The sequence below is a fragment of the Haliotis asinina genome, chromosome 3 (genome assembly GCF_037392515.1).
Source record: "Haliotis asinina isolate JCU_RB_2024 chromosome 3, JCU_Hal_asi_v2, whole genome shotgun sequence".
Classification (NCBI taxonomy): Eukaryota; Metazoa; Mollusca; class Gastropoda; order Lepetellida; family Haliotidae; genus Haliotis; species Haliotis asinina.
Window position 1 is genome coordinate 39691075 of NC_090282.1, and position 26273 is coordinate 39717347.

A 26273-nucleotide genomic window follows, 5' to 3' on the forward strand; every position below is an offset into this window, starting at 1 on the left:
AAATATTCATCCAATGTGAAGATTTCAATCTCAGTTGTTTTCAGTATTTCAGATTTATACTTGAGAGATTTAGTATAACAAAGGTCGATGTTAACTCTCACCATAATGTCATTGTGGTGTCATAAGAACGCATGGTATAGATTCACCGTTATGCTGTATCGTAGCGATATTATAGTCGATGGGCAGTGGACTGACTGGGAAGGCTGGACGCCAGTGACCGAGTGCCCCGTCCTGAGCAGTGGAGGTCAGACAGACTTGACGAGGTCACGCTCATGCTCCACCCCCATGCACGGGGACACGGGAAACCTGTGACGGGGAAGCGACACAGACCAGGGACATGAACGAGTGTAACACAGAGCCGTGTTGGGGTAAGGCTGAGAGCTCTAGTGTTTTATGACAGTATTTCAATTTTTCCAGGACATAAAACACAGTATTCTAATAGCCTGCACTTGTCCACATATCGTGGTGTGTGTGATGTCACAATCAGGTGAACTTAAGCTACGTTGAGCGCGGAGAGTCCTTGGATGGCTGACCGTGTTTAGCAACTTGACTCCTGAGAGTTTCTAGAACTCCAGTCCCAAAAGTGTATGGCAAAAACAAGCACTCTTACACGGCGATAAAGTCGGGCACATCCGATTTCCATGGAGAAGAACAGTTCTTCTCGAGTTCACAACCTTCAAAAACAAAACAAGAAAACAAACAAGTACAATTGGATCAGCTGTGTGGATTACGTTTTTTAATGTCATCATTCCCAACATGGAACAGTACCAAATCCTCGAACATAAACACCAACATTCTTACGGCAGAATGTGTGTCTAAAATTACCTTCTTCAAATGTGAGATTTGAACAAGATGTAAGGTAACTGAAGCCCGACACGTAAAACCAGAGATAAAATACTTCTTTGAGCAAAACAACCCCCCTGGAACCGTGTTCCCTCAACGTATGCAACGCTACCTATTCTACTGGAGGGTTTACAGTAGTAGACACGCATGGTACATTGTCACAAAATGTCCACTTCTCGCCATGAAATGTCTTCTGGCAGTCGTCCTGCCTCTGGGGGACTTCAGGGTCCTTTTCCGCCCCCAGGACGATGGAATCCACGCTCCTGATAATAAAGGTAAACATATTGGTACTGTGTGTATGAATGCAAAATATATGCCTTTACGAGAAAAAAGTTCAAACATGAAACTCAAGGTGTGACTTTGCAGTAGACGTTATTGTAAACAAGGAGGCATTTTATGTTTTCTTTAAAAGATTGTTTGAAAAAAAACGGTTGTAATAATAAAAGTAACTCGTATTCTACATCATTTATACTTCCCACATATAGTAAGACTGCATGAGTGCGTCAGGGGCGAACGCTTTAACCTTTCGGTTATTCGACGATCCCCAGAGATGTAAATGCACAACAAATATGTCGGCTTTTGAAAACAAAATTTAATCTTAATATTAAACTGAAATACTTTACCAGCAGGTGGCCGTGCAGTCGGCCAGTACACTGACCCTCAAAGTGACCAGCCAGGATTTGCTTTGTCTCGAACTACCTACTGAAGGACGGAATGGTGGGTTAAGACTAAGTTATGCCATCTATAGATAGCATCGTACAGGGCATGCACGAAGGGTGCCCTATCTACACTACCACCTAAATCTACCAGTCAAGTGCAGTCAGCATTGGGCCTACTAGGGATGCTGAAAAGACTGTGGCCACAGAGTGTGCCAACCCTAAACTAGCTGGGTTGCTGTAACAACCATCCTGACTGTACAATCAGCCCCTATCACCGAACCTACTCCATGTACAGTCGGCGGGGGGCTACGCGGAGAGCAGATGTACGATGGAGCCATCATGAGACAAAAGCTCATCCCATCGGTCCCTCGGAAAGCCAGTGTACTCAAGTCCGGGTGCAAGGGTTTAGAGAGACACAACACCAAATCCAGAATGTGCCATGGTTCCTGCGTCTGAAAGAAATGAGTCATGCATAAGCATCAGGAATCACATTTCTCGCGTATGTGGATTGGTTCAACAACAACGGGTAAGTGTGCTTTAATGTTGCTTTTTGCAATATTCCAACGACGGGCATCAGAAGAGGGCGTGAGACATAGTATTTAAGTGGGGACTCGAACACTGGTACTGAACATGGCGTGCCAACACTTGAACTACTAGGCTACACTACCACTCCGTTTACATGCAGAAACCAGTATCCACCTTTCCCATCTATACCTAAATAGCTGTTTAATATGAGAGAATGAGTATGCTCTGTATATTACAACAAACATTCATGAAGACGCATATTTTCTTCCAAATAGAGTTGGAAACACCTGCCTGTCTGGTCCTCTGTCGCCCTTCCGAATATTCCTTGAAGTCGTCCTACCTCTAACGGATTTCAAGACTTTCTGCCCCCATGACGAATGTTTCACGTCTTTGTGAGTCGGTGCTCAGACTCCAAGCGGGCTTCTGTCGCTCGCTTAAAGTGTGTAGCTGGAAACGACAAGGGGCAAACCAGCCACCTTACGCAACCTAATCCCAGTCGCCGAACCAGAAACAAAGGGTGAAAGCTATTGAAAACACCTCAATCACAAGTGTCTGCACAGAGACATGTTTTCTGATTTAGCGTGAGCCAAGCAAGACCCGGTAATATTCTTTATTGAAACAAAATGAAACAGAAATTTCTTTCATTAATTACAAATCTATTTATGTAAGACAATATAATTAAAACACAATCAACGGCTAATACAATACAGGTATGACGCATTGTCTATTTACAATTACAAGTTAAACCCAAAGTGACATAGGTGTGTGGCTTATTCAATACAAATGAATTAAAACAAACTGTTGTAAAGTGGGTGGGAATGTTGTAAATTTTTATGTGCTTATCACTGCTCATCGCATTCGTGACTCACTCGAGCTCGTGTTATTCTGCGACTATGGTCTGTTTGCCGTGAAAACGTACCGATGAATGTCTCCTTAAACAAAAAAGTAAATCGAATAAAGTGAAATTAAGATTGCAAATTGATATAATTTTGTATTTGAATGTAGAGTTCGTTCAACTTAGGGTGAAAGTTGTTTAGTATTCTTTGTACCACGTTTCAGAACCACTTCTTTTTTATTCTTCATACGATGTTTCAGAGTTAATTCTTGCTCCTAGTCAGCTATTTTTCCAGATGATAAGATGTTATATTTACCAGCCAGTGTTTAGAATACCTCTAGGCTATATTTTCAGCTACATGTACTTTTGCTGAATCAGCCGTCACGGAGATACAAGTCATGGTGTGGATGCATCTTCCAGTCATCGTACAGTGTTGGTTAAACATTAGTGGATTTTGATCTGGTTTTACATAATCGTAGATTGTACAGCTGTGTATTCAGATATGCATCCAAGTGATCGTAGATTGTACATTTATGGATTAAATCTGGTTTTGAATAATCGTTCATTGCCCATGTGTGTATTAAGATCTCTTTGCAGACAATAGAACATATACATTAATACATGTTTTATATAACTGTATCAAATTCCGATGTATTCGCCTAAAATTTAAAGATATTCTTGTGAAATTCCGATGTTTTAATCACCCTTTCTTGTGGCTTGTTTCAGGGAAGGGCATATTCGGTAGACTGGATCAGATGCACAAAACGAGGGCATAATAATATAGGACTTCACTAAACGTGAGAATCCTTGAGAATGGCTTTAAAACTAACAATTGGGGGGATCGAACCTACACTAATTGTCAAAACGCTTCATTCACTCACACAGTCACTCATCTATTCTGGACGTTGGGATTGGATGGCCGCGTTGTATGCGTATACTATCTGGAACATTCTCTGACATTCTCTGATATTATACTGAAGTTTTGACCTGTTTCCAAAGTGTGTCAATTAAACGCTGTCAGGTGTAATGAAGATTTCATTTGGGACATATTTTCTTTGCAGCATTAGCAATGTGTCCAAATATGAGGCCTTCATGGACCTGACCGACCATGTTAGATAGACCATGTGGCATGTGCTGAAGACGCAAGTGGGATCTATCAACCTGCATGGCACACTAGGCGACAACGCCAGGTTTTTACCAAGCATCACTTAACACCATCTTAACGCCACATATATGTAAATGACTATTGTTTATCTACACAGATTGAGGTACTCATACATGTGCTTACAAACAACAACATGTAATGCAAATGTGTTGCAACATGTAATGCAAACGCATTGTCTATTTACAATTACAAGTTAAACCCAAAGTGACATAGGTGTGTGGCTTATTCAATACAAATGAATTAAAACAAACTGTTGTAAAGTGGATGGGAATGTTGTAAATTTTTATGTGCTTATCACTGCTCATCGCATTCGTGACTCACTCGAGCTCGTGTTATTCTGCGACTATGGTCTGTTTGCCGTGAAAACGTACCGATGAATGTCTCCTTAAACAAAAAAGTAAATCGAATAAAGTGAAATTAAGATTGCAAATTGATATAATTTTGTATTTGAATGTAGAGTTCGTTCAACTTAGGGTGAAAGTTGTTTAGTATTCTTTGTACCACGTTTCAGAACCACTTCTTTTTTATTCTTCATACGATGTTTCAGAGTTAATTCTTGCTCCTAGTCAGCTATTTTTCCAGATGATAAGATGTTATATTTACCAGCCAGTGTTTAGAACACCTCTAGGCTATATTTTCAGCTACATGTACTTTTGCTGAATCAGCCGTCACGGAGATACAAGTCATGGTGTGGATGCATCTTCCAGTCATCGTACAGTGTTGGTTAAACATTAGTGGATTTTGATCTGGTTTTACATAATCGTAGATTGTACAGCTGTGTATTCAGATATGCATCCAAGTGATCGTAGATTGTACATTTATGGATTAAATCTGGTTTTGAATAATCGTTCATTGCCCATGTGTGTATTAAGATCTCTTTGCAGACAATAGAACATATACATTAATACGTGTTTTATATAACTGTATCAAATTCCGATGTATTCGCCTAAAATTTAAAGATATTCTTGTGAAATTCCGATGTTTTAATCACCCTTTCTTGTGGCTTGTTTCAGGGAAGGGCATATTCGGTAGACTGGATCAGATGCACAAAACGAGGGCATAATAATATAGGACTTCACTAAACGTGAGAATCCTTGAGAATGGCTTTAAAACTAACAATTGGGGGGATCGAACCTACACTAATTGTCAAAACGCTTCATTCACTCACACAGTCACTCATCTATTCTGGACGTTGGGATTGGATGGCCGCGTTGTATGCGTATACTATCTGGAACATTCTCTGACATTCTCTGATATTATACTGAAGTTTTGACCTGTTTCCAAAGTGTGTCAATTAAACGCTGTCAGGTGTAATGAAGATTTCATTTGGGACATATTTTCTTTGCAGCATTAGCAATGTGTCCAAATATGAGGCCTTCATGGACCTGACCGACCATGTTAGATAGACCATGTGGCATGTGCTGAAGACGCAAGTGGGATCTATCAACCTGCATGGCACACTAGGCGACAACGCCAGGTTTTTACCAAGCATCACTTAACACCATCTTAACGCCACATATATGTAAATGACTATTGTTTATCTACACAGATTGAGGTACTCATACATGTGCTTACAAACAACAACATGTAATGCAAATGTGTTATGTCATTTTTCATTTGAAAAGAAGTATGAATGAAACATCATGAAGTGTTTGCTGTTACAAATACACTCTCTTTACTCACTTGTACCAGCAAGAAAGGAATCCAGTAATTTGGAAAACCAAATCGAGCAAGCAAAGCATTCTTACATACATTTACGGAATATGTTAGACGACGGAGTTGATTCCTTGTAGACATCTAAAGTTTGAAACATCTGCCATGAATTACCATATGTTGGACCAGGACGAAAGCGTAAACGTTAATAAAACCATGTACATACTGATATTTTACAAAACACTAAGCAATTGTTTCAGAGAAAACGCCTTTGAAACGTGTGTCACAGTTTTAGATGAATATAGGAAATATGTTTTACTTAAAACGAATTCATAGGTGTTTCGATGAAGGCACAGAAGAATTAATCTCCGCGAGGATATCTATGTCAAATCTGGGGACAGAACGCATGGACGAGTTGGTATCCACATGGGTAGAAAACTATGCCAGAAATTCAACTGATATGAATCTGTGTAGCATTAGGGTTGTTTATTCCATTTGTTTACAAGTCAACAAGCCAGAACACCAGTCTACTTCACCTCGGAAATTTAAGAAACAAGGGTAGGTGATATGATGTGAAATGTTTCCAATCGCGAATATCCCACTCATGTCGAGAATGTGCATCAACTCAATGGTGTGGCGTCTGTATCTCTGAAATGGTTAGGTACAAGTACATGTTCATGGGAAAATAATATATTGTATACGGTTTCACTAAGCAGGGGTACGTCACTACATAAATTATACATGCACAGGGTGATACTATATACGACACGTTACTAATGAACTTGTTAAAGCTTTACTGTATCGTGGCATTTCACATTGTGCTGAAACGGAAATACTTAGTCTGACTGTTAATCCTATACTTTGTTTGCCTGAGACTGTTGGAGAGATACCGATCTGTTATTGTATAACGGAAAATGATACAGAGAAAGCAATATTTTTTCTATATCATGAAAATCTTGAAATGATCAAAACTGTACGAGATAGAACAGTGACTGATGTTATGACAACCGTAGAGTACCATCAACCATAAAACCGGATCCTAGTCACACGATCCTTACAGCTGTTACGTCATACAGTGGTTACTTGGTGCTTGTTTAATAGCAGATTCCGACTGAGTTTCCACAATCTGAATGAAAGTTCTGGGCTGGTGGTCCTATAACGCTATATAAGCTAAAGGTATACAGTGGACTGGTGGTGTGTGTTAGAGGAGCTCTTGGGGTTTGATTGTCGGCGCTTCCCACATCAGTACAACACACCTCAGCATTTACTATTCTTAACAGTGGCCAATGTTCTATATGTTCTGCTTCACAGGTAAAATAAATTATGACAAGGCAGGACGGGTGCACCCTAACCACCTGCTTCAATACCACCGCATGCAATCGGTTAAGACCTAATGTAGACATAACCATGGGTGACTGGACCATCGAGCACCACTCATAACACCTACCAGTTCCTTATTGTGGTATATCCTACTGGGGACAGTGTACAGCCTTGTCATGATGTGTAGTACTGTGAAGCATTTCGAGTCGTGGGGTCACCACAATCATTTTTACATTTTTAAAAATAACCTTTAATCCGCGCAAAGACATGTGCGTACACATCGTAACATTGGGTAAATCGCATAAATCTGGGCAGATTGCACCAAAGTAACACGATTCATTTCTGACTGAAATACGATCAAAATGTCAGGGGAGACGTTGTAAGCCGACCCTTCACTTTACAAGGGAAAGTGCAGGCTGATAGTTCGCCGGGGTAAAACAGGTGTTTGTGGTTCCGTGGAAACTCCACTGTCCTAGAAGGCAGGGATGTGACAGGTGTTGTAACATTCTCCAACTTCTAATTCACATAAACAAACACTTATATAACATGGGTTGATGTACGGTGATTTCGACGATTGCATTGCTCTCACTATATCGCAGGGGTGTGTGCGCGATCGGAGTGCACTAACAGTGCCACTGGTAAGACAGATGCCCAGTCACTATCATGAGATATTTTACTGACAATGGAAATCCAGGAGGTAAATGATATAAACACAAACAAACATGAATATTATTTACAAGTGAGGGTTTATCGCACTTTCGATGCAAAATCAAATGCCCTCATAACTGAAAATAGTGAGCAAAAATTCAGCAAAATCTGTCGGCTTCTAGTGACTGGCAACATATAAACCGAAAGCCACACGATCACACCACTCCCTCACAGTGTAAAGGGAAAATTTAAAGTATGACTTACTATCAAAACCAATGCAAAACCCCCGGGTGTGTCGAGCGGCAACACTTTCAGTGCTATTTTTGTAGGAAACACATGATACTGTGAAATAGAAATAGAGTATATATTTGAACTTGTAGAGTTAGTAAATTCAATTGTTGTAATCATATTAAAGATACAAATTATGCATTTGACTTGTGTCGTTGAAAACCGCTGACACTGTGGTGTACTTTAAATTATTTCTGCCTGGCTCTTTGATTACTAGCCAATCTTTCAAATGTTCAGGTCAATGCGAAAATCTCAGTTTTCTGTTATTTCTGCCGCTTTGCCATTCTGCTGCTGAATTCATATGATGCCCAGAATTAGAAACACGACAACATGAGATAAATAAAAGTTTAAGTAAGTAATACAGTAATATAACATCTCCAAACCCTCACTATTAGCATACGTTAAAAATAAATAAAAAGTTTCACGTTTTGGGGACTGAACAGACGAAACATGAGGATAAATATATGTTTGCATGTGCACCTAAAATACTTATAAAGTGCATGTTTTCGGTGCTACGCGTTTTGTGTCCCTAATAACTGTACAGAGAACCTTCAATTCCACAAACAGGAACAAGACTAAACGTATGTTGCTGATATCTACAAACGAGTACATTTAGGTCCTTGCCAAGAGCCTTGGCAGTTTTGCTCACCATCTATGAGACTTCGTCATCTATTTATTTTCGTGTATCCAAATATAACTTCCGTCGGTTACATAATGTGGGTTAGTATTATACACTTGTTTTCCTTCGTTAAAGGTTTTAAAGGGAATCAGCCAAATATGTTGAGGTAGGCATAAACCAACACTTGAAACTCCGTCAATGTGACATTGTTTATCACTGTTTACAGTGGAAACCATTATCGGAAGTATACCGACGGGAGATAATTCTAATTGCATTTTGTTCTTTATTTGAATTCGGAACTTTGTCCTTTACAACATGAGTTCAAACCTTGTGTCAGTGCATTTCTTTCTTGCCTTCGTTTGTTTAATTTTTGTTGTTGTTTGTTTATCAGCACAGCAATATCGTAGTCAGAAAATGTCAAATAGCAAAAGAGCAAATACTGTACAGTATACGTCATGAGAAATTTTCAAGAGGGAAGGGGACTTCTTGACTGCCCTGTGCCTCTATGTTTACATACTGCGGGTTCGTAATTTTTGGTTTTACGCCACTTTAGCAATATCACCAGAAATGGGTTTCACATGTGGGAAATCGAACCCGCGTCTTCGGCTGGACGAGATAAGGCTTTAAAGACAAGGATACCCCACCACCCCACAGCTTAGCGTGTGAAGTTATTGTGGAAGGACGTCTAGATCTTAAATGATGTGGTCGCGCATGATGTTCACTAACCCGGACACATTTTGCTTCCAACCATGTCGGTTCTAGAGTGTCCTGTGGACGCAAGTCGACACAGTCACTTTAGCTGCCTAGACAACTCAGCCGAGTATGGCAGACGACTCATCAACAAGAGTCTAACGCAGTGTAACTTGAAACGGAAACGTCCTATCTTTATTCCTTCTCGTGAATGTTTGACACCAGGAGGTGTTATGTTGCTGCTTCCATTGAGCAAATCGTGACTACGACATGTTGACTCATGGCCCCTGGCTTTCACAGCGTGGTTACAAAATACTAGTTCGACAAGTGTTTTTTCCCCCTAATCTATGTGTTCCGTAACCACAGCAACGTTTGCTTGTTGTGCAGCGCCTCACTCAGCTACAACTATATGGTGGTGGGCTGAAAACAATCGAGTCTTGACCAGGCAATCAACAGCATGACCATCGATCTACGCAAATGGGAAACGATGACCATTCAACCAAGACAACGAGAATGAACATCCGATGCCGCTAGTAGCCTCTTACGACAAGCATGGGCAGATGGAGACCAATTTTAACCGTTAACTTCAGGAGTCTATTGTATTAGCACAGGTGGATCCAGGGATTTTCATAGTGTGGGGGTGTGAGGGCGTGGTGCGGATAAGTCTGTTCTGCGTCTGGCTCACTCAATGCGAATTATTAACTTAAATGTGAACTTCAGTTAATTATTTTCGGTTCGAACCCCCTGAGCCAAAGACCACGCAACCGTTTCACTATCCATAACAGACAACTGCAGTATCGTTGCGGCTTGAAATATTTAGAAACCAACGATGGCTAAACAAATATATTGTCTGTAATGATGTTACCCTTTCTGTCGTATGTGTGCTCCTCTTTGCGTATAGATAGTCATGGTGTTTATCACAGGATTGTTTGATCCACCTCGATTATTTTGCAGACAGTCGCCATATATGCGGCGAAACAACTAGATTCTGACTCCTCAAGATTCTGATCATATTAACATATGCATTCAATTGAGGCTTAAAATAAATATTGCTTCTATTTCAGACCATTCTTTTACTGTGACTGTCATCACTGGCTGATTTTCTTTGTCCTCTAACGCTTTTATTAATTTCTACATATCGACAAAACCCTGCTGAAGCCCATGTTTAAGACACATCAGAAATATCACATTTTGTCTTTTCACAACTGTATTTTTTATATGTCCCTTTTCAGAATTGGATGTCCTGAATACTTGCGTATTTCACATTGTTGATCACACCGTGATGTGATACAGTCGTGTCACATCTTATGACTATAATTTCATATTCTCCGAATATGGATAAAGGGTTTCCTCGTGTTCCGAATCACTCAACAGGAATTTCCTATTTTATTATATCTTAATGAAATGATCTAAAACTGTTTTTGCATAATTTGTTCAAAGACACTTATATTTAACTCAGAAGGTCCTATTCCACGCCTCATGCTCGGTTTTACAACGTGCGTATGTTAGCGTCATACCTTAATTGTACCCTCACCAGCAGCATATCCTACTAAGACGCCGACATTATATACTTCTCGTACACAAACATCTCATCTTTCTCGCACACAGACATCACACCCTACTTGTACGCAGACATCATACTATAGTATATATACAGTGTTCCCAGAAATTATTGAGAAAATCTTTGTTTTTTTTCTAATGATGCTAAGATTGGAAAAAGGGCTTTCACTATGCACTAAGCATACCAAATAAGGGAGACAACTCTTGAAGCTTAGAAGGCAGCTCATTACGTCAAGAGTTCTCTCCCTTGTCTGAGCAGACGGCTTCCTGTGTTGACATGGTAGAATTTACAGCAAGAGAGAAAAGAAAGCTCATTCTAGATGATTTTGAAAGGGGTGAGGCTGATGCTAAAGTGTTAGCTTGTAGACATGGTATTCCTCTGTCTACAGTATACAGAACTTTGAAGAATATTCAAACAGGGACCGGGATAGAGCACAAAGCAGGGGCAGGTCGGCCTAGGAAATTCAGTGTTGTGGATCGCCGAACACTTGGGCAGATTGTGAGTAGGGGCAAATTGAAAAGTGTTGAGAACATCAGAAATGAAATGATTAGCAGAGGAAGTCCTCAGGTATGCAATGAAACAGTTAGGCAGGAATTACAGAGACTTAATTGGGTGAAAAAACGTGGAATTCCCTCGCCGTTGATGAAAGATGCACAAAAGGAAAAACGTTTAAACTGGTGTCGGGCTCATGAAAATCAAGATTGGGATAATGTTTTCTCTTCGGATGAAAGTTCTGTTTGGCTTTTCCCTAATTGTGTGCAAATTTGGACCAAAGATACTGTCAAACCTATCTACCAGCGACCAAAACATAGCCCGAAGTTTCACATGTGGGGTGGCATATCGGCTCGCGGAGTGACGCCATTGTGTGTTTTCACGAGAAACTTGACGAAAGAAAGATACGTTGACATTCTAAATGGTCACCTTCTTCCGACAGCACAAACATTGTATGAAGATGATTGGATTTCCCAGCATGATAATGACCCAAAACACACTGCTCGCTACACAAAACAGTGGTTGTCGGGCGAAAATGTTCAAGTTTTAGACTGGCCCAGTTACAACCCAAACCTAAACCCAATTGAGAATGTGTGGGGAGTCATGAAGGACAGAATAAACCAAAAGGGACTGAGAAATATTGAAGATATGAAGGCCGAGGTGGTCCAATATTGGGATACCCTGTCACACGATTACCTAGTACAAACTTTGATGGGTAGTGTGCCTAGGCGTATTCAGGCATGCATTGGTGAGCGAGGTCTAACAAAGTACTAAAACAAGACTGAGACTGTAAAAGGATGATGTTTTAACATGTTTATGTAAGTAAAACGCCAGAAGTTAATAATCGTAATGAGTTACATGACGCAACATGATTCTCAATAATTTCTGGGAATAATAACGGGATCGGGTGGTCAGGCTCGCTGACTTGGTTGACACATGTCATCGGTTCCCAATTGCGCAGATCGATACTCATGTTGATGATCACTGGATTGTCTGGTCCAGACTCGATTTTTTACAGACCGCCGTCATATGGCTGGAATATTGGTGAGCGCGGCGTAAAACTAAACTCACTCACTCACTCACTCACTCACTCCCGTGTAATACCATTACGAGTTACGAGTTACCAACGAGTTAATGATTTGGTATCTAAAATCTAAATCTTTAACGAGTTTAATGAAAATGGTATTTCACGGAAGCGAGTTTAGTATTCTGTTTATTACTCGCCAACATAAATTTACAGAAACTGCGGCAAAATCGCCTATAGTGTGAGGACACTCAGCTTTCAAGTCAAGCAAGGTCTAGTAAACTCGCGACATCAACATTAGCATTGTGACGTCACAGCTTTGAACCATTTTGACGTCATACGTCAAGCGGTATTACACAAGTGAAAAACTGAAGTGAAAATATTACACTGCATTGTAAACCAAAAGTTACTGTGTTCTGTAATCTGATTGGTTGAAAAACATGATTAAATGGTATTAGATTCCCGGAAACTGAAAGACTATTCACCGCGTATTGACACGTAAACAATTGTTTTGTTGTGTCATCAACATTGGTGACGTCATTCAAATCATATTGTGACGTAAAGTTAGAATGACGTCACAAATGAGCAACTCCAGATGCTACCATGAGAACCAGCTGAAACGGCCAGCTGATGACACTTCACTGCTGTGTCCGTATTCGATGTAAACGAGTGCAGACACTAAAACCCCTTTGGTTTACTTTTGTGTTTACAATGTCGATAAACATCATGTAGCCGGAGGTTTCAAATGAAATATTCCCGTGCTTCAAATACTCAATAACACCCGGAAATTGGCCAACACATGATGTTTATCTCCTAAGTATCTTCAACGGGCGAGTAATAAACTCATATACCACACGTATATTATACTTCAGACTCAACGTCTATCATGCGTACACATGATATCGTGAGTACACATGATATCGTGCGCATACATGATATCGCTCTTACACATGACATCGTGCGTACACATGATATCGTTCGTATACACTATATCGTGCGTACGCGTGATATCGTCCGTACACATGATATCGTGCGTACACATGATATCATCGCCTGTACTTATGATATCGTGCATACACATGATTTCGTTCGTACACATATCGTCCATACACATGATATCGTCGGTACACATGATATCGTGCGTACACATACACCGAATCTCTGCGGAACCTATAATGTCGGACCGATGGACGTATAACAAAGAGTTCACCAGGTCACCGATGTGTCACATCCTCCACTAAAAAGTTTTGACAATCATTTACTAAAATTAATTAAATCAGGTTGGTGGGTTGGTTAAAGCCTTCTGTAGTCACACTGGAAACCCGGGTTCGATATCCTCAGATGGGTACAATGTGTGAAGCCCATTTCTGGTGTCTCCAGACTAGATGTTGCTGGAACATTGCTAAGAGTGGCGCAAAACCACACCCACACTAGTCAAATCTCATCACGCATCGTCTCCGTGGCTTGGACGTTACGTGATGAAAATACAGACCTTCGTCTTTTCGTGGTACAAGCCCTTGAGCATGTCTGGTGTTGATGGGTTCGAACCCCAGATATCATCAATGGTTCATTGCGTACTTTACAAGTAGGTAAACGCCTATGTGTTATGCATTTTATGTCCAGAGCAAACTTAAATATCACACTTTAGGGTTCAAAGTGACATTTGACTTAGCTAACACACGTACTATATTAGCATGTGATAACACGATAATCCTTTTCACGAAGCAGCTGGTATCAGTATCAAAAGAACAGTGAACAGTTTTAATACACCTTATTACAAACGATACACCTCGAATGCTTTCGACAATAGTTAACAGAAACTGTTGATAAGAGCATACTGGGGTAAAAGACTCTCAAGATATTAAGGTTCTGTGTTGAGAAAAAGATTAATAGGTGAGACAGTATCTTGAAATCGATATTTTACACACAGACACGGACGGCAGGTCGACAACGCACACACTATCCATCGAACACAATGCAAGAAAGATCATGTACATGAAAATTTCAGATGAATTTAACAGAACTATCACACACAGACAACTTTCACATTTTCTCCGTACGCGTGGAATATAGCATCCTGATTCCGAGAGTGAGGATGGTAGATATCAGTACGAGGCTAGGGGTCAATGACCTAGCTTCATTGCCGTATTGTCCGTTTTTCTTGGCAGCTGGTACTGAGAGTAGAAGAATGAATACCTACTCTCGGCTCACTTCCAAATAGAGCTCGGAAAGGTCAGTGCTTGATTCCAGAGTCATGGCTACTGTCTTTCTGGAACTGCACAAATCGTAGTCCACTCGGCCAGTCAGTGGTGGTGCAATTGTGAGCCAAGTGCTAAGCAGTGCAATACCAACAAATTTAACGTTACAAAGCAGGACTTAAGTGTAATAGCCGTTGTCATGCAAGCTTGAATTGTCACAATGAATGAGTTCGTGTGAATTGATGATTTTGTTTGTCTTAAAGAACGTCGTCAGGAAATGTGTAAACAAATCAGGCCATCTAAACAGAAAATGTGTAAATTTCCTGGAATATTTAGGAAATGTGCACATTTACTAAGTAAATCAGGAAATGTGCAAATTTCCTAAATATTCCAGGAAATGTATACATTTTCTGATTTGACACATTTACTATAACATATATATGATTATATGAATGTGCTGTAAATACATTGCTGTGGTTATGTTGCTGTAAATATTTGATGTACATGTTGATAATGATCTTCGGACAACAATCTGCAGGAAAGAGATTCATTCATACAAATGACGGCTCCTAACAAGGACAGACCAGCATCCAATAATACTTAAACGTAAAGCTTTGCAACCTATCGGGCTTACACGAAAAAAAATACGCGCCTAAGTACCCCTTTAATTACAGTTGAGAACAACGTTAACGATGTGATATTCCGTCGCCATTTTGGACCTTTTGGTTTAAGTACTAAAAGTTACATTTGATTGCAAAACTGTACTAGTATTCTTCAAGTTAACAACGCATCAAACACCATATTTTCCTTGCGGTGTATGTACATCCTGTAGAGTATTCTATATGATGCTAACCTACCTGTGTTGCACAGTACCACCGACAGGACAAGGAGTACATCTGCCTCCATTTTTCTGTCGTCAAAGTCTTCGTTACAGTCAATAAACTGTGTTTAGGGTGTTTATATAACATAGCTAGAAACGTTACAGGCGCTGATTGGTTACTTCAAATCGAGGCACAACTTTATGCCATTACGCCAACCTGAATTGTACATTCACGGAAAACGGGTATTTCGCAGAATTGATTGTGAAAGTAGGTTTCTGTGAATCTGCTTGTTCAGGGATTTCCTTTCAAATAGTATCGACTAATTGGGACAAACATATGTTGTATATATACAGAAGAACGAAAATAAGCACAGGTGTTCCCTTACTTTTTTATTCAAGTTTCTGCACAAGCGACACAAAGCTTGTGATGAAGTCTGGAATAAAACACCTGGACCTTTGTCCTTTGATGTGGTCCCTTATTTTTTCCTCAGTATATTAGTATCTCATTGCAGAAGGTTCATTGGTGTAATGGATCTCCCGTCGAATGTTGCATAGCATTATTTGTCATAATTCGTAGGATGATATAACAAGCAATGTGGGAAGAGAATGGTTGTTTAGTGTCTTACTGAAATTAGGAAGACTTTCTCCATTTCTATGGACTTTCTGAGCGGATAATAAAGACATATCTGATGCAACTGAAGATAGCTTAAAGGAACCAGTGGTATCTGTAACGCGGTTGTGATTGTGTACAATATGCCGGTTATTAGTTTGTTGATAATACAAGATGTTAGCACTATTTTCCATTCTCCTAACATCATATAATTATATCAGTAATCTACTTTAAAAGTCAGAATATTGCTAAATATATTTTCAGTCGTGTTCTGATAACTTAAAACCATTTTTTATCGAAAAATATAAATCATAATACAGATATATTTACACTGTGCGGAGTAGCGTCTGCGTGTTTATGGGTTCGAATCCCAAATTCTACGCCTTCACATTTTTAAGATAGGGTTCAAAGTAACATTTGACCTAACACCCGAATTGCATGTGGTCACACGTTATTCCTTTTCACGTGTATCAAAAGAACACTTATCAGCTTTTTCTACATTTTATTACAAGCGGTACATTGCGAATTATGTCCAAAACATTTTTGACAACGTAGACAGTATTCATCCAACACAAACACATTTGAAACATTAAAATGTCGAGTTTAAAGTAAAGCCTGAAGTTTCCACCTCTTTGGGATGGATTGCTAACACGTTAAGGAAATTAAATATACGTGAACATCTATGGTGGATTTTAATAGAAGAATTGCACAGAGATAACGAAGGTATGCCACCTCAGACTACAATTATTTCCTTCTTTGTTTTCTGCAATGACTTGCCATTCCACTATAATTAATATCCTTCATAGGCTGTTCTCCTGTTACATCCTCACCAAGCTGCTTTTTGTCACGTAACCAGTAAATATCACCATGGGTTGACCAGCTCGATTTTGCTGTATAAACTGGCCACAATGCTCACCAGAAGTTTCGAGTCGAAACGCGCTAAACAGCCTTGAACATGGGTTCACATCATGGAAGGCTGGTGTCAATACCATGTGTAGATTAAGGCAAAAAAATTGGCAATACAGTACAATATCTGACCTTATATTTAAGCTATTACAAGTCTTCCAGGAAAAAGTAGTACAGGCAGAACATCAGATTTAAACAAGGCACAATATTCATCTGTTTTCCTTCCGGGTCATGGTAAAATTGAAGGGGGTGTTGGGGGATAACTGTGGTCTGAAACCATGTCTTCCGTGGACTCAATACGCCATTTTGATTATGAGAATGAGGATGACAGGTATCAGGACGAGGTTAGGGGTCAATGACCTGGCCTCATTGACGCATTGTCCGTTTTTCTGGCAGCTGGTACTGAGTCCTCCTGTTTGACAGTAGATGGCATAGTCTCCATACTTCCCGCACAGGTCCTCGTCTGAAATCAAAGGGACACAGCGTGCCAGTTTTGTCAGTTAGATGTCAGTTGCCATACATTTGCTAGGTAAAAGCCATTCCAGTCGTCTCTTTACAGAAGACTTGCATAGTGAATGGTGTGGTTACGTTTCATTTTGGCAGCCGAGCAACATAACGGCCTGGGATCCCGGAAAAGGGATTCACACTGATTACCTTCTTGGGAAGTCGAGTCCACCCTTTTTACTACGACGTCAAATTCCCCGCTTCTGTCAGTGAAGATCATGAACATTTTCTACTATGCCACCAGTCTATCATAAGAAACATCACTCGGACCGTGATATTCAAGACCACAATTTGGGCGTGTGTGGCCTCTTCTTTAAAATATGAATCACACAAAACTGTCCATACAAACAGAAAAATGATAAAGTAAGAACATAACCAAGAAATAAAAAGAAGAAAAACAGACGAGTATAAGGAATATTATTCTAATTACATATAGAATCTTAAGTCTTGGAACTACTCACTTAGTTTGTCACAGATTCCCGATTCAGGCCCCGAGGGAGTAAATGGGTCCGTGCAGTCACCCTTTGCTGTACCATACTTGCACGCTGTGCAGGAGCTCATCGCTGAAATGGGAAATTCAATCATTCTGACATAGCTTTGAATTCGTGACTTTGCCAATTTAAGTTTTCACAACATACTTAAAGAATATTTTTTCATGTTGTCAAAGACTAAACAACTGATATTTCAGTTGTTGAAGTGTAAAGTTTGTTGGAATGTGGAACAGGTCTCACAACGTTGTCAAAACTGTTACAACTCATTCAGAAAATTAAAATCGATCCATTCGTCCGACCGCTCCTTCCGACCTTCCTTCAACAACATTACAGTGTTGCTTACCATCCTTCCCGATAATCGGATAATCAGTCACCCTTTATGAGGTATCACTGCACCTGGCAGAGACATCATACATGTATCTAAGTCACTTGTACTATTTTTGCATCGATAGAAGTAGTGGTAACATCCAATATGTTTCTAAGGCACTCTTTGTACTGTCTTACAAGTATTACGTCTAGGAGACACGGAGGTTAAGATTTTATCATAATGTAACTGTAGCAGACACTCTCTAATGCTAACGCTCAGTGAGTGTAGTTTTGATAGTAACAAATATACCCACTTAAATTCAAAAGGGGTCCCAGAGAACCAGAGATTCAGAACCTGAGGAAACTTGCTTTATTTAGAGTTTTATCACTGCAGAGAGGGCTTGGTAGCAGGGAAAATAATGAGGTTCACGGACTGTGAGACATACCGCAGACACTGGTAATTCCGAGTTTACAAGGATTTGTACATGAAATGTAAAACCTTTCTCAGACGGGTAGCATCTATAACATGGTAAGTTTTCAAATGTTTTCACTCCGGGATAGTTAGGGATTTCGGATATAAATGGTATGTATTAAACCGGCTTCATCGTGTGTTTGCAGCTAATGCGAGCGAGGTGTAGGACACCTTAACTGCATTTAAATAGTGATTTATACACATGGTTATAACACGGTCGGATTTGTACCATTGGAACATTCGCCCCTTTTCGTGCAACTCGTCTGGACTCCACCTTTCTGGCAGTAGATTGTATAGTCGCCATACCTCGAGCAAAGGTCCGCGTCTGAAAATATTGGGACATAACATGTGTATCAGTTATGCTTTGTATGTTAGATGTCCGTTGTCACACACAGGACAACATGTCGAGAATAGCCTTAAGCGAAAGTTTCAGGTGTCTCTTCAAGCAAGGGTTGCTGAGTGAGTAAGTATGGTTTTAGGAACTTTGTAATATCACTGACGGAAGCACAGGTGTAAGACTTATATTATACCAATTAGACGAGGTCTAACCCAGGGTTTTGGTGTTTCGGCCTGACATTTTAACTACAAGACTACACAATGAAAGAACCACGTTTTCCCAACGGGTTTCTACGTCCCCCAAGACTTGATACTACTTACCGATTGAGTCACAAATGTCCGTTACAGGTCCCGAGGGAATCCATGGGTCCGTGCAGTCGGCTTCTGCTGTACCATAACTGCACGCTGTGCAGGAACTGTTCACTGAAATGGGAATCATTCTGACATTTGAGTTGTGAAATGTAAAGCTTTGAATTCAAGAACATAGCATTTGCATGTTTCCTCAGCACACTCGAATATTTTCAGTGTTGTCAAGGACTTTACCACTCTTTCACAAACACCACTGCGGCATCAGGGCTCAACTTCAGCAAGGAATAGCTAGTGATTAATCTCAACGACTGCAGAGTTTCTTTCTTTCTTTCATCTCTTTGTTATCCCCCGCAACGCGCTTTACGAGAATATTAAAATGGACGTGCATCCGTGCTTCAGTGCACATTAGCCTGAACTTCAATAGTTCTTCATCAAACCTGGCATATAGATACATCTGGCAATGATGTAATGTGGTGCCTTTTGGTAGGTTTGGATTCCAGAATAATATATCGTTTACGTTTCAACAACAGCGTTGACTTTGGCTGAAATTGGTGGTAACACTCTTTTTCGGAGCAGAAAACAAAACCTTTAAATATTTCTTCACCAAACTTGGCACAGAGATAGGTCCGTGGGCTTAATTTTGTATGTTCTTAAACGCAGGAAGATTCCGGTATCTTTACTACTAAATGATGATTAATCAACATAGTTATGATGTAATCAGATTCTTACCATTGGAACAGTAGCCATATTTCTTACAGCTGATATCGAGTGCGCCCGTCTGACAGTAGATAGCGTAGTCACCATACTTTGAGCAAAGGTCCACGTCTGAAAACAAAGGGACATAACATGCAAATCAATTATGTATTGTCCGTTAGATATACGTTGCCATAAACACAACCGTTTTAGGTTGAAAACAAACATATTTCGGGTGTCTCTTTCGCCACGTTTTACTCTTCCTCGATATCTTCAGGGTATAGTCGAGACTTATCGAAACGTATACGCATCTACGGCTCGGACAGATAATTTTGTTACCTCCCTTGGCTGGCTCCGCATTTTCACAGTAGCCAATCAGCTAGGCTGCCGTTACAAGCGAGCTTGCCAGTGTCAGCAAAGATAGCAGTGCGACTCACATTTGGGGGAAACCATGCAGACAACTTGACAGGTCCGAAACTTTAAAAAATGCATGCACAAACTCTTTTTACCTCTTTCAGAGTACCTCCGCATCATTTGTACTGCCAAGTTTAATCGGTTAGATAATTTAAAAAGCCAAAGTGAGTTGGGATTGGTTCGCTCAGAGTAGACACGTGATTGCGTAAATAAACAGCCAAGGGAGGTAATAAATTCATCTGGCAGTCTTATAGATGCATACAGGGTATAGTGGACAGTTATCGGAACGTATACCCTGGAGATATCGAGGATGAGTTTTATTGAGATAGGTTAGTTTTAGCAACTTCCAAAATACAGTATATCATGTTATTAGACACCAGAAATGGTCTTCACACCTTGTACCTATAGGGGAATCGGACCTTGGCCTTGTGTGTCAAGACCACCACCCGACACGACTTGCTTTATTACTTGAGGATCTTGAATGTCTTGCGTAGTCAGTCTGCAGCATAGCGTTCTGGCCAAGAATAAAAGAATTAAGTATTTAGGAGGGATCCTACTCACTGACTGTGTTACAAATATTGATGACAGGCCCCGAGGGAGTAAATGGGTCGTTGCAGTCAGCCTCTGCAGTGTCATAACTGCATGATGTGCAGTAACTCTTCACTGAAAAAATATCATTCTGGCATTTGAGCTGTTGAAGTGTAACATTTAGATGGATGAATATGACAATACACACTGGAATCTTTTCAGTGTTGGTTTTCAGTGATGTTTCAACTCATTCGGATATAACGCAACGGTTTGTTGGTCCCCTGGCTCAGTATGCATTACAAATTTATGCAGTATCCTCCCATTTGCCAGACATCCCATTTGAGAAATAGGAACAACCCATAAAATAAATAACAAAATTCTTTCTCATCGGCATATAAGGTACAAATGACAAAAATCATAATTATACGACGGAATAGTAGTTAGCCGGAAGATTTTATACTTTGCATGATATATTTACAAAAATTACTGAAATGTTTCATAACAGATATCTTTTTACATGTAAAGAGTGATTTAAATTTTAACATATTTGGTCTCTTATAAAAGAAGCTGGTATATACTTTGACTTTCTTTTCTAAAATATGTGCGCTTAAGAATATAATGAAACTCTTTACTCACATCATTCAAACAACAAAATTGACATTTTTTTTCATTTATTGTTATCATATTCCAGCTTTTTTTTTCAAAAAGCAAAATAGGGTGGCATGAAGTAAAAAAAGTGGAGTAAGTGGATACCGTCCTTAAAATGCACGGCTTTAGAAGCGTATTTACAGACATTTGATATAGATACATTGAAAGAACACTTTTTTCCTGCTGGCCGGCCCAGGATGCCCCGCTACATAATTGATAAAAGTTGCTAGATCGGCTCTACGCGTATATTGCTTATATATCCTCTGGCTGCAAATAAAGACCTGTCTGTGTCATGTTGACCTACCTGTGTGGCATAGTACTGCCGTGAGGACGAGCAGCAGCACTGCTTTCATATTCAATACAGCGGAATGTTTTTTGTTAAAGATGACTCTTTATAGACTGTGGGTTTGAAAAGGGATGCCTGGTTATCGCAATGACCCGCGGCGACTGTAACAAGCAAACCACAATGCAATCACTTGCTACATTTATATACTTCAGGGGATCTGAAGGTTTGTTTCTATGTACATACGTACAGCCTTCGTTTACAATGTCAAGGGACGAATCTTCTACGACATAGCCCACAAGTAGTATATAAATCTACCTGCAGAACACGGCGTTTAATTTAGAGCCCTAGCTTATTTCCTGTCCAGATAAATGGTATCAGTAAGTAAAAAAATGTTCTCGTTTCAGTATACAAAAGTAATTGTTGTAGTATATTCGTAAAAGAATTCATTTTCATTGTAATAGATTTCTTGGTGTTAAGGTAACAGCAACAAAACACATAATACCTGCTGGATATGATATAAGTAATAGGAATCTGTCACCCATGATGTAACACATGGATATAATTATAAAAAGGACAGCTTTATTCAGCTATTATTGTTGCGATAATTAAAAAGAACAATATATAACAGTCCGAGTTCTCATTTAGTAAACTGTTTCTGAGAACGCTGCCTAGTAAATGAACTCCATAATAATAATCACACATCTTATAGAATAGCAGTCGATAGCAGTGGATCGATAGCAATGTACTCTGTGATCACTTATAGCCCGTTTGGCTCTAAAGAAGACCGATGGATTGCAGTCTAGTTCGAAAAGTAATAAACATAACTGTGAGCTGTGTCAGTATTGTAAAACAACTTTCTTATTATTAGGACAGAAATTCTGCAAAAACCTCACAGAGTTGGTATGATGTTTTGGTTATGATCAGTGAGTATGTTATGCTTGTTATTTTTCGAGTAACACTGCAATTCATCGGTCCGCTTTTGGGCCAAACGGACTGAACATGTCCCTCATCTACTTTTGTTAGACGTTGGGCGAATAATGTTCACAAAATTCACGGAGTTGAAGCTGAACACCGACAATTGAGCTGTATATTTTTAGTATGGAGAAAAGTGTACACAATCTTAATAATTTGTACATACAACTGTTATTAATTTCAGAAACATGACGGAAATAAACAGACGACAAATAATTGTTGATTATTGACCGACGCTATATCTTCATTATGCTCAAGGTCTGTGTTCTCCTAAATAAGAGAAATATATGACACGACTTAAATTAATATTACAGACCTCTTACAGTGGAGAGACACTGGAGAGTACTCTTGCTGGAAACAGTGTCAACTCATCAATTCAATTCCTATCTGGTCGGCAGTCAGAGAACTCAGCTCTCAGTTATAATGTGGCTCCTGTCGAAAGTCGTCTTCTCTCCGGCTATCGCTATGTTCTCTACCATAACCACAGTGATTTTATATATCGCCCCCGCTCTACAGTGTTATTGACCTGAACATAAACCCCCTTGTACATACAAAACAGTCACGAGTTTTTATAGACGTCACAAGCAGGGTGCAATGACACAGAGCCGTTCGTGTATGACACACAGGTTATCTTGAATTATGTGGGTCGTCCAATCAAAACCTTGCAGTAACATGCACACTGATACGTTAGAGCTTGCGCAATTTCCACAGTCACGTATATTCGGCTAAAGGATGTGAATCAATGCATAATTTTAGACAAGTCAGATCATTTCCTAAGGGTTTGAAAAGGAGTGTAAAGGCAGTTGGATTTATTCGTGTGTGCACAATCAATGGCTTGGAAAGCGAGGGTTTATAGCAATTAATTGAAATTATCGAAAATATGGATGTTGCGATACTTTTTCTCCATATGTAAATATTCTGACACTAGAGACAGAGAGACAGACTCAGGAACTCGGGATACTTGTAAAATTCAAACTCTCCTTTGTTTATAGAAAACCTTGTTCATGGGTTGGCAAATAATGTATCGTAAGCTTTATTGTGTATGTGTTGGTTATGGTTCAATCTAGCCCGAGCTGGGTAATCTCGAAGAACGGGTCTTTATTTTCTGTAGACACGAGAGGGACGTTTCCAAATTTATGACGTCAGTAACACAAATTATGCCAGTTTCTGTGTCATATTTTTAATGGAATATATCGGATTCCTCTTCTTTGGGGTGAATCACTGACTTGGCTTTAAATGTTCACGTGTAGTAAACATGGGTATGATCTAGTAGTATTGACGATTGATTTTTGTTATGATTATTGAGTGAATGAGTTTAGTTTTATGGCGCTTGTAACAAACGAGCAAACGCTGTAACCACTAGGCTACCAAAGCCCCACCTCCAAGTCTCACACCCCTTATGATTATTGAAAGAATTCAATTAGCTCCACACCCTGGATCATCCTGCGTTTTCTAATAGGACTTTCCATGACTATGAAGAGTACGATGTCGATGTACAAGAAGGATATGATGTTGATGTACAAGAAGGATTTGATGTCGACGTACACGAAGGATATGATGTCGACGTACAAGAAGGATTTGATGTTGATGTAGGCATCTCGTACACTACTTTCACATCGACATCGTACTAAAGAAGGATATGATGCCGTTGTACAAGAAGGATATGATGTCAAATATCATGTCGAATCAAGAAGGACGTGATGTCGACGCACAAGAAGGATATGATGTTGACGTACAAGAAGGATATGATGTCGACGTACACGAAGGATATGATGTCGACGTACAAGAAGGATATGATGTTGACGTACAAGAAGGATATGATGTCGACGTACAAGAAGGATATGATGTCGACGTACAAGAAGGATTTGATGTTGATGTAGGCATCTCGTACACTACTTTCACATCGACATCGTACTAAAGAAGGATATGATGCCGTTGTACAAGAAGGATATGATGTCAAATATCATGTCGAATCAAGAAGGACGTGATGTCGACGCACAAGAAGGATATGATGTCGACGCACAAGAAGGATATGATGTTGACGTACAAGAAGGATATGATGTCGACGTACAAGAAGGATATGATGTCGAAGTACAAGAAGGATTTGATGTTGATGTAGGCATCTCGTACACTACTTTCACATCGACATCGTACTATATTTATACACGGGAAAGCGTTAATTGTATGAATATACATGGCCATTTCAGCTTTAGGAACTCACAGAGAATAATGTGTTACAGTACCATGGGTATTTGGTAAGGTGAGAAGACACATTTTAAGAACATATGTTTTTCTCGTAACTTAATGCTGTCAAAGCGGCCGTGGAAAAAGGCAAGCCGAGACTTGGTGAAACGATTGAAAGAAAGCAAAAATATGTAGCAAATAGATGTGACTTTCAGTTTGTGAACAAAGTATTCCATAAAGCAAACGTATTGCGAACAGTAATGATTCAGAGATGTGACAACACTTTACCACAATATTTATACGTTATTGTAAATCTCAATGCACACCTGCACACTTGGAATCTGACAACACTTTACCACAATATTTATACGTTATTGTAAATCTCAATGCACACCTGCACACTTGGAATCTGACAGCATTTTACGACAATATTTACACGTTATTGTAAATCTCAGTTTTAGACACTCCTAACGACACGCACTTGCAAGCCACTAAGCCCCTGAGCGGAGTATGGGATTGTCCAAAGACAGACACAACTCAACATTGTACGAGCGCCTCAACCAGTTTGTAACTACTCACTATCATCGGAAATGACGTTACAGCATACATACATATTTATGGGAAATTGATTTTCATTGTCCCGAGCTATAGCGACCTGTGATCAGTATTTGTTAACGTTAACTTATGAAACAGTAAATATATGCAAGGGAACAAGGTAAGATTAGTGGGGACCTTGCCGAACTGCCGACGCGCTGGATATGATACGTCGAGAATCACTAAATTGCTCATTGTGAAAATATCAAAAGGATATAACATGGGATCTTCTCATCCGTATGGGAATTAAAACCGATTCTCTCATATTTGGTATTGTGTATTCAAACATATGATAGGGCAGAGGTTTTGGGGATCCATGGTGCCTGTAGGTTACAGACCACAACTGTTTCCAGAACCTTTCATAGGCATCCATGGGAGGCCGTTTGTCATATTTGCCATTATCGTTTGTTGCACAGCTCTATGTAGGAAATATATCTTCTAGTTTCAGTAGGTTTAACAAAAAACTGAAGCTCCCCCAAAGTTTGTACGGCAGGATAGACATAGGAATTTACTATTATTATTATTTTCCACACTGTATTATTATTTTTCACATTGTATTATTATTTTCCACATTATGATTGTTACTTTCCACAGTACATTATAATGTGCTATACAAATAGATTCCTCCCTATATGCCTTAAATACAAAGACGAACACGACTCCGTATCGATGGGTTTCCG

General features: G+C 39.7%; 1 long non-coding RNA gene across 1 annotated transcript; it reads right to left on the reverse strand.

Annotated features, from left to right (window-relative positions):
• Positions 1-716: 716 nt before the first annotated feature.
• Positions 717-15464, reverse strand: LOC137276829 (uncharacterized). Its single transcript, XR_010956584.1, has 3 exons — positions 15378-15464; positions 1467-1954; positions 717-1106 (listed from the first exon to the last, which is right to left on the reverse strand). It is a non-coding gene; the product is annotated as an uncharacterized lncRNA (long non-coding RNA).
• Positions 15465-26273: the final 10809 nt, after the last annotated feature.